Source organism: Leucoraja erinacea, chromosome 2 (genome assembly GCF_028641065.1).
Source record: "Leucoraja erinacea ecotype New England chromosome 2, Leri_hhj_1, whole genome shotgun sequence".
NCBI classification, from domain to species: Eukaryota; Metazoa; Chordata; class Chondrichthyes; order Rajiformes; family Rajidae; genus Leucoraja; species Leucoraja erinaceus.
This window is the reverse complement of record NC_073378.1, coordinates 81,353,155-81,363,687: the sequence shown is the minus strand read 5'-3', so window position 1 is coordinate 81,363,687 and position 10,533 is coordinate 81,353,155. Positions and strand designations below refer to the sequence as shown.

Below are 10,533 nucleotides of genomic sequence, written 5' to 3'. Positions count from 1 at the left end.
CGGTCCGGTCTGGTCTGGTCTGACATGCGCAGCGCCAGGGCCCGGGTGGAAGGAGGTTGTATCGGTAGCTCCTCTAGTATCTTTGGTTTTACTCGGGTTGCCGCTGTCACAGAGGCCACTAGTCGTGGCGGTGAGGTCGCATCTGTGTTACCAACACGCTGTATTCAAAGAAAACGCAGTATGATGAAGAATAAACCTATTGAACGGGAAAGCGCTGATGTCAAGGAACAGGGGCAAGAGAGGCTAGTCAATAAAATCACGATTAAACTAATTTTGACTTCAACTTTCCTCCTGTCTCTCCCCCAACCAGTTGACCGGCAACCACCTTTCCCTAATAGTTTGTTTCTGCAAGTCTCCACCCCCGGTTACATGCTTTTTTTTTGCGATTGACTGGACTCGACTCAAATGAGTTGTTCAATGTGAGAATAGTCAATGTTTTCAGATTGTAGTGGGTAACTGTTTTCCATTCCCAAACTGATCTTACTACCCCCTTTACCATTCCTATACTGACCTTTCTGTCCTGGGCCTCCTCCATTGCCGGAGTGAGGCCACTTGCAAGCACCTCATATTTTGTCTGGGTAGCTTACAACCCAACCAAATGAACATTGAATTTTCCAATTTTATTTTAGTTTATTAATGTCACATATACTGAGGTATAGTGAAAAGCTTTTGTGTGCCAGCTATCCAATCAAAGAAACAATTATATATGAATACAATCAAGCCGTCCTCAGATAAATGATAAAGGGTACAACATTTAGTTCACGATATGACATTGAAGTCCGATAATGTCCAATTGAAGATAGTCAAAGTTCTCCAATGAGGTAGATGGGAGTTCAGGACTACACTCTAGCTGTCCATGAGGATAATTTGGTTGCCTGGTAACAACTGGGAAGAAATTGTCCCCGAGTCAGGAGGTAAGCATTTTCAAACTTCTTACCTCTCGCCCGATGGGAAAAGAGGAAATGTCTGGGGGAGACATCTGGGGGATTATGCTAGCGGCCTTGCCGAGACAGTGAAGTGTAGATGGAGTAGTTCCAGAGGATTGGCGGGTAGCAAACGTAACCCCACTTTTTAAGAAGGGAGGGAGAGAGAAAACGGGGAATTACAGACCAGTTAGCCTAACATCGGTAGTGGGGAAACTGCTAGAGTCAGTTATTAAAGATGGGATAGCAGCACATTTGGAAAGTGGTGAAATCATTGGACAAATTCAGCATGGATTTACGAAAGGTAAATCATGTCTGACGAATCTTATAGAATTTTTCGAGGATGTAACTAGTAGCGTGGATAGGGGAGAACCAGTGGATGTGGTGTATCTGGACTTCCAGTAGGCTTTCGACAAGGTCCCACATAAGAGATTAATATACAAACTTAAAGCACATGGCATTGGGGGTTCAGTATTGATGTGGATAGAGAACTGGCTGGCAAACAGGAAGCAAAGAGTAGGAGTAAACGGGTCCTTTTCACAATGGCAGGCAGTGACTAGTGGGGTACCGCAAGGCTCAGTACTGGGACCCCAGCTACTTACAATATATATTAATGATCTGGATGAGGGAATTGAAGGCAATATCTCCAAGTTTGCCGATGACACTAAGCTGGGGGGCAGTGTTAGGTGTGAGGAGGATGCTAGGAGACTGCAAGGTGACTTGGATAGGCTGGGTGAGTGGGCAAATGTTTGGCAGATGCAGTATAATGTGGATAAATGTGAGGTTATCCATTTTGGTGGCAAAAAGGGGAAAGCAGGACTATTATAGAAACAGTGTCCGATTAAGGGGGAGATGCAGCGAGACCTGGGTGTCATGGTACACCAGTCATTGAAGGTAGGCATGCAGGTGCAGCAGGCAGTAAAGAAAGCGAATGGCATGTTGGCTTTCATAGCAAGAGGATTTGAGTATAGGAGCAGGGAGGTTCTACTGCATTTGTATAGGGTCTTGGTGAGACCACACCTTGAGTATTGCGTGCAGTTTTGGGCTCCTAATCTGAGGAAGACATTATTGCCATAGAGGGAGTACAGAGAAGGTTCACCAGACTGATTCTGGGATGTCAGGACTGGTGAATCTCTGGAACTCTCTGCCACAGAGGGTAGTTGAGGCCAGTTCATTGGTATATTTAACTGGGAGTTAGATGTGGCCCTTGTGGCCAGGGGGATCAGAGGGTATGGAGAGAAGGCAGGTACGGGATGAGAGGGACTGAGTTGGATGATCAGCCATGATCATATTGAATGGGGGTGCAGGCTCGAAGGGCCGAATGGCCTACTCCTGCACCTGATTTCTATGTTTCTATGTTTCAATGAGTCAATGGAAGGGAGGCTGGTTTACATAATGGTCTGGGCTACATCCACAACTCTGCAATTTATTACGGTCTAGGATGGAGCTGTTCCTAAACCAGGTTGTGATGCATCCTGATAAGATATTTTCGATTGCGAACCTGTAGAAGTTGGTGAGAGTTGTTGGGGACATGCCAAACTTCCTAAGCCATCTAAGGAAGTAGAGGCATTGGTGTGCTTTTTGGCCATAACTTCGATGTGGCCAAGACAAATTGCTGGCGATATTTATTTCTAGGAACTTGAAGCCTTCGACCATCTCTACTTCAGTGCCATTAATGTAGACTGGGGTGTGTGTACTACTTTGCACCCAAAGTCAATCATAATCTCCTTTGGCTTGCTGACAATAGGATTGTTGTCTTAGCATCAAGTTACAAGGTTTTCAATCTCCTTTCTACCTTGTCTCATCATTATCCAATATCAAGCCCACCATGGTGGTATAACTTGCAAACTTGTAGATTAAATTGGATTGGTATTTGGCTGCACAGAGGTGAGTATATTAGGGGGGGCTGACAATGCATCCTCGTGGGGTAGTGGTGTGTAGAGAATTATTGTAGAGGACAGGCTCCTTCTTCCTCCCCCAAAAAAATATTTCTTACCCACTTCCCCCCCTACCCTCACCTCTTCTATCATAGCCATCATAGACCTTTCCAACCCTGACCATTCTTTCTCCTCACTCCCGTCAGCAGAAGATACGAAACCTTGAAGGCGTGCACAGGAACAGCTTATACTACTCTGTTATCCTCCTCCTGCTTTAAGAGGGCATCCATAATACCAGTGCCCAAGAAGAGTAAGGTGACGTGCCTCAATGACTATTGATCAGTGGGACTAACGTCTGTGGTGATGAAATGCTTTGACGTTTGTTATGGCGCATATCAGCTCCTACCTCAACAAGAACCTTGACCCACTACAGTTCGCCTACCACCACAACAGATCAATGGAGGATGCGATCTCACTGGCTCTCCACTCCTCATTGGACCACTTGGACAATTAAAAACACTTACGCCAGGCTGTTGTTTATAGACTATAGCTCGGCGTTCAATCATCATCCCCTCCAAGCTGGTTACCACTTTCCGGGACCGCTGGGCTCCGCAGGGTGTTGAATGTATCCTCAATAAGGATCATAACATAGTTGTATAGTAGTTTATTATGGATATATGTTTGTATTGTATTATGGTGGTGGGTTCTGGCTTTTATTATTGTAGTGTAAATATTATTTTTCAATAATTGAATAACATTTTTGATAAATTAAAATAAAAGCTGGTTACCACTAAAGGGGCTGCTCCTTGCATTATGGCTTCACTCTTCACCCACCATCCTCATCTTTGGACACCCTGTGCGTAGGGGAGAGGGTAGGGCTGAAGATGTCCTGGTTGGGTTGGGTTGCTCCTGGGCCTGGCCAAGCTGGCCATCCGCTAGTAACGGCGCCAGGTGGTGAAGGGCTGTACCCGAGCTAGCTGCCTGCCCCTTTTCCGGGGTTACGTCCGTGCCCGGGTGGGGGTTAGAAAGGGAATACGCCCTGTCCATGGGCACCCTGGGGGATTTCCGGGAACGCTGGGCTCCGCAGGGTGTTGAATGCATCCATGACCAGGAGTGTAAGTTAGCTGTATAGTAGTTTATTAAGGATATTTGTTTGTATTGTATTATGGTGGTGGGTTCGGGTTTGTTTTATTGTAGTGTAATATTTTTTTTTTTAATAATTGAATAAATGTTTTGAATTTAAAAAAAAAGCTGGTTACCAAGCTAACGGAACTGGGTCTCTGCGCATCCCTCTGCAATTGGATCCTCAACTTCCTCATCCACAGACCAGTCAGTTTGAATTGGCAGAAACACTTCATCCTCGGTAACAATTAGTACGGGAACATCTCAAGGCTGCGTGCTCAGCCCCGTGTTACTCAATCTATACCCATGACTGTGTAGCTGGACATGGTGCGAACTCTATCATCAATGTTCGCCGACGACACCACTGTTGTTGGACGAATCACAGATGGTGATGAATCGGAGTACAGAAGTGAAATCGACCGATTGACCAAATGGTGTCAGCACAACAACCTTACTCTCAACATCAGTAAAACCATGGAACTGATTGCTGACTTTGGTAGGGGAAGGATGAGGACCCACAATCCTGTTTACATCAATGGGACAATGATGGAGAGCATCAAAAACCTCAAATTCCTGGGCGTGCATATTTCCGTAGAACTTACCTGGACCCAGCACACTGATGCATTTATAAAGAACTCTACTTCCTGAGAAGATTACGGAGATTCAGCATCTCAAAGAGGATTCTCCTGAACCTTTACAGGTGCACAGTAGAGAGCATACTGACTGGTTGCATCGTGACCTGGATCGGCAACTTGAACATCCAGGAGCGGAAAAGACTGCAAAAAGTTGTGACCACTGCCCAGTCCATCACCGACTTTGACCTCCCCACCATCGAAGAGATCTATTGAAGTCGCTGCCGCAAAAAGGCAGCCAACATCGTCAAAGACCCACACTATCCTGGCCACATACTCTTTTCACCATTGCCATCGGGAAGAAGTTACAGGAGCCTGAAAACTGTAACGTCCAGGTTCAGGAACAGCTACTTCCCTGCAGCCATCAGGCTATTAAACACAACAAATAAGCTCTGAACTGCAACAGACTATTATTATTATTGCACTATATTTGTTATTTATTGAGTGTGTGTGCATGTGTATATACACACTGAACTTTTTTTTCTTCTCCCGCTATATACTATGATTACACATTCTGTTGTGCTGGAGCAAGTAAGAATTTCATTGTCCTATCAGAGACATTGACAATAAAACATTCTTGACTGTTATCAAGCTTCTGAATGGCCGTTCCATAAGATAGGCTACAGTTCGATTCTCATATCTCATTGCAATTTGACTGTATCTGGAACTATTGCATTACAATACTGAAAAATGTATTCTACACTCTGGTGTCTTTCTCTTTGCTCTATCTTTTGTATTTAGCTTAATTGTATTTAGGTATATTATTGTCTAATCTGATTGGAAAAGATGCAAACAACTTTTCACAGTATCTTGTACATGTGACAATACTGGTACACCAGTTAGTTCAGGGTGTCCAGATGGGTTTGTTAGGTAGGTAGTACCTTTTTTCTTTATATATTTTTTGTCCTATGTGTAAAGTTTTATTGTACATTGATTTATTTATTGATTTGTTAGTTTGGCAAATGTTTTTTATTGTATTTTGAGTACAGCGGATATTCACAGGCTAACCAGAGCAAGAAACAAAAATGGTATAGAAAGCAACTAGTAGATTACACAACGTGGTATAATGGCTAATTTAAAGATAGTAAGTTATAACGTCCACGGTTTAAATCACCCCATAAAGAGGAGAAAAATTCTGAGCCAACTCAAAAATTTAGGATGTGGAGTTGCATTGATTTAGGAAACGCATCTGGTGGAAACTGAACATAACAAGCTTAGAAGAGAGTGGTTCGGTGAGGTATTTAGTGCCTCCTATAGGAAAAGGAGAGGAATGGCTATCCTTTTCAATAGAAATGTAGTTTTCTCTGTGGAAAAAGTACTCCAAGATACATTGGGGAGATATGTAATGGTAATTGGTACAATAAGTGGGATGGCAGTATCGATAATAAATATTTATGCACCAACAGAAGATGATTACTCTTTCTTTAAACATTGCAAATATAATTGCAGAAAATGCCAAAGGTATGATAACACTAGGTGGTGATTTCAATGCGGTCCTTGATGGGAGGCTGGATAGATTACCAGACGAGTACAACCAAACAAAAAAATCTAAAATATTAAATAATATGCTAGGGGAGTTAGGATTAGTAGACTCATGGAGATATAAAAATCCAAGGGGGAGGGATTATAGTTTATTTTCGAACGTGCATGGGAGTTACTCACGTATAGACACGCTTTGTGTTCTCAAACAATATACATATAAAGTGATAGATTGTAAAATTGGCTCAATAACAATCAGTGATCATGCGCCCATAACCTTTACCTTGGAGTTGGGAACCGAAAAGAGTTTTAAATACTGGAGAGCAAACATTTCTTTATTGACAGATAACGTAGTGCACAGGAAATTAGGAATTGTATTAAAAGAGTATTTTGATCACAATGACAATAGTGAAGTAACACCATCCACTCTTTGGGATGGTGCAAAAGCAGTAATAAGGGGCAAAATGATTGAAATATCGAGTAGAGTAAGGAAGAATAGGTTGCAGAAGCAATCTGACTTGGAAAGTAAAATAAAGATATTAGAAGTAGAGTAGAACACAAAAATAACAATAGAAACAAGAATCTGTTTAAGGAACTAAAACAAAAAAGCCATGAATTAGAAGAGCTTCTAACATATAAAGCGGAAGAAGCTCTTCGATTTTTAAATCAAAAATATTATGAGAAGGGAAATAGGGCTAGTCGCCTGGCATTTCAGTTGCGTAAGGAGCAAGCTAATTGAGTAGTTTCCAAAGTTTTACATCCGATTTCTAGAAATGTAGTTTCACAACCACGAGAAATCACAGAAGCGTTTGCATCTTTCTATGAACAGTTATATGACTCTCCTGAAATCATAGATAATGAGGAAAACATCAGAACTTTCTTTTCTGGATTAAAAATGCTCTGCCTTTCTCAAGAAGAAGCGATAAATATGACAACACAAATAGAAGAGCAGGAAATAAAAGTAGTAATTAAAAAATTAAAGAACAACATGTCCCCAGGGACGGATGGGATTCCAGGAGAGTTTTATAAATGCTTTGAGAATGAGCTTTCTCAGATTCTGGCTAGAGTCTATAATTATGCCTTGGTTGAAGGTAACCACCGAGATCATGGGCCGAGGCTATAATCTCTGTTATTTATAAGGAAGGGAAGGATCCCACAGGATGCAAAGGCTACAGACCGATAAGTCTTTTATGCAATGACCTAAAGATACTCAGTGCTATATTAACCAAGAGAACCCAAAAAATTCTAAAACAATTGATACATCCTGACCAAACGGTTTATAACGGGTAGACAGGGAGCCAATAATATAGGGCGGGTCCTGAATATCATGACATGTGCAAAAAGGAAGCATCAGACTTCAATGCTATTAAGTTTAGATGCTCAAAAGGCTTTCGACAGAGTAGATTGGGTCTATCTTGAATATACACTAGATAAAATGGAGTTCCACACAAAATGTATTAACTGGGTGAAGACATTATATTTAAATCCAAAGTGAGGGTAAATGGATGTTGCTCTGAGTTTTTTGAATTAAAGAGGGGAGTTAGACAGGGAGACAGTTTGAGTCCCCTGCTTTTTGACATGGTTAGAGCTGCTTGCAGAAACTATTAGGCAAGATTACTATATCGAGGGCATTAAAGATGATCGGGGGGGGGGGGAACAAAAAATGTCACTATTTGCAGATGATGTTATGATCTATGCGAGTAATCCTATTTCCTCAGTGCCTCGCCTAATGCAAGTCTTACAGGAATATGGAGAAACATTGGGATATAAAATAAATTACTCAAAATCAGAAGCAATGATGCTGTCAGGTCTGTGGCCCTTGCAATTAAATGATCAGGTCAGGTTCCATTAATCTCGGGAGGGTTTTAGATATCTAGGTATTGTCATCACTTCCTCTATCACTGTATTATATGAAGCTAACTATGGTAAATTACTCAAGAAGATTAAGGCAGATATGCACATATGGGATATTCTCCCTTTATCTCTAATTAGTAGAGTTGAAGTTGTTTGAATGAACATTTTGCCCCGACTGCTTTTCTTATTTCAATCTTTATCAGTAGGGGTCCCTGGCACGGCATTTAAGCCATTAGACAAAGAGTTAGCAAGATTTGTGGGGCAAAATAAGAGACCCAGAGTCAGACTTAAGACAGTTGTTATCAAAACAAAAAGGGGACCTAAATATGCCCAACATTAAATATTATTATTGGGCAGCACAGCTGAGAACCTTGATAGCATTTTAACAAGCGACGAGGAAACAGGATGGGTGAAAATAGAACAAAATGCATGACCTAGTATTGCCCTGGCTGGGCTCTCATTTCTAACTCAAGTAAATCGAGTTAGAAATCTACTGCAGTTGTACAGGGTCTTGGTGAGACCACACCCGGAGTATTGCGTACAGTTTTGGTCTACTAATCTGAGGAAAGACATTCTTGCCACAGAGAAGACTGATTACATAGAAACATAGAAATTAGGTGCAGGAGTAGGCCATTCGGCCATTCGAGCCTGCACCACCATTCAATATGATCATGGCTGATCATCCAACTCAGTATCCCATACCTGCCTTCTCTCCATACCCCCTGATCCCCTTAGCCACAAGGGCCACATCTAACTCCCTCTTAAATATAGCCAATGAACTGGCCTCAACTACCCTCTGTGCAGAGAGTTCCAGAGATTCACCACTCTCTGTGTGAAAAAAGTTCTTCTCATCTCGGTTTTAAAGGATTTCCCCCTTATCCTTAAGCTGTGACCCCTTGTCCTGGACTTCCCTAACATCGGGAACAATCTTCCTGCATCTAGCCTGTCCAACCCCTTAAGAATTTTGTAAGTTTCTATAAGATCCCCTCTCAATCTCCTAAATTCTAGAGTGTATAAACCAAGTCTATCCAGTCTTTCTTCATAAGACAGTCCTGACATCCCAGGAATCAGTCTGGTGAACCGTCTCTGCACTCCCTCTATGGCAATAATGTCCTTCCTCAGATTTGGAGACCAAAACTGTACGCAATACTCCAGGTGTGGTCTCACCAAGACCCTGTACAACTGCAGTAGAACCTCCCTGCTCCTATACTCAAATCTTTTTGCAATGAAAGCTAACATACCATTCGCTTTCTTTACTGCCTGCTGCACCTGCATGCCTACCTTCAATGACTGGTGTACCATGACACCCAGGTCTCGCTGCATCTCCCCCTTTCCCAATCGGCCACCATTTAGATAATAGTCTGCTTTCCCGTTTTTGCCACCAAAATGGATAACCTCACATTTATCCACATTATACTGCAGATTGCTGGGATGTCAGGACTTTCATATGAAGAAAGACTGGATAGACTCGGCTTGTACTTGCTAGAATTTAGAAGATTTAGGGAGGATATTATAGAAACTTACAAAATTCTTAAGGGGTTGGACAGGCTAGATGCAGGAAGATTGTTCCCGATGTTGCGGAAGTCCAGAACAAGGGGTCACAGTTTAAGGATAAGGGAGAAATATTTTAGGACCGAGATGAGAAAAACATTTTTCACACAGAAAGTGGTGAATCTCTGGAATTCTCTGCTGCAGAAGGTAGTTGAAGCCAGTTCATTGGCTATATTTAAGAGGGAGTTAGATGTGGCCCTTGTGGCTAAAGGTATCAAGGGGTATGGAGAGAAGGCAGGTATAGGATACCGAGTTGGATGATCATATTGAATGGCAGTGCAGGCTTGAAGGGCCGAATGGCCTACTCCTGCACCTATTTTCTATGTTTCTTCACACATGGAGTTGAGTCTATGGAATTCTCTGCCTGAGAGGGCAGTGGAGGCCGGTTCTCTGGAAACGTTCAAGAGAGAGCTAGATATACCCCTTATAACGGAGTCAGGGGATAGCCGGGAGAAGGCAGGAACGTGGGTACTGATTGTGGATGATCGGCCATGGTCACATTGAAAGGCGGTGCTGGCTCAAAGGGTCGAATGGTCTACCCCTGCACCTATTGTCTATTGTCATTTAGTAAAATTGACATTTTGTTCTGTTACCTGTTTATTAACCATTTTTAATAGTATATAGATTTAAGTTCGATTTTTGTGGATGAACCAGCGTGTAACAATCAGACATGGCCATATTCCACGTTACACTTTGAACATTTTAAGACATACATCTGGAAGGAATAGTACCTATTTGATAAACCAACTTTTGTAATAGGACTGTACAGTCTATGCAGTGGAAAGTTAGTCCTAATTTATGGAGGCATTAGTTAATTAATGAAATTTGATAGAGTGTCTATGCCCAACCTTTAAAACAGATTACATTGGGATTAAATGGTCAAAACACCAAGTGCAGTTTCTGCCAAAACTAAGTGAAACCACTTACTATTAGAAATATAGTTCAAACTCCAACAGAATATAACACTTGTAAAATGAGCCAACGTACAAAAGTGATTTGAGGGCATTGTTACACTTATCAAACGGTTTTGTTCGTGGCTTCGATGGTATGAACCTTTTTTTTGTTTCATTTATTTATTCTCAGAATCGATGGAAG

The 10,533-nt window shown here is 42.0% G+C and overlaps 1 long non-coding RNA gene across 1 annotated transcript; it reads left to right on the top strand.

Moving 5' to 3' along the window:
• Positions 1-136: 136 nt before the first annotated feature.
• LOC129711590 (uncharacterized) lies at positions 137-5,962 on the top strand. The gene is made up of 2 exons (XR_008725869.1): positions 137-914; positions 4,052-5,962. It is a non-coding gene; the product is annotated as an uncharacterized LOC129711590 (long non-coding RNA).
• Positions 5,963-10,533: the final 4,571 nt, after the last annotated feature.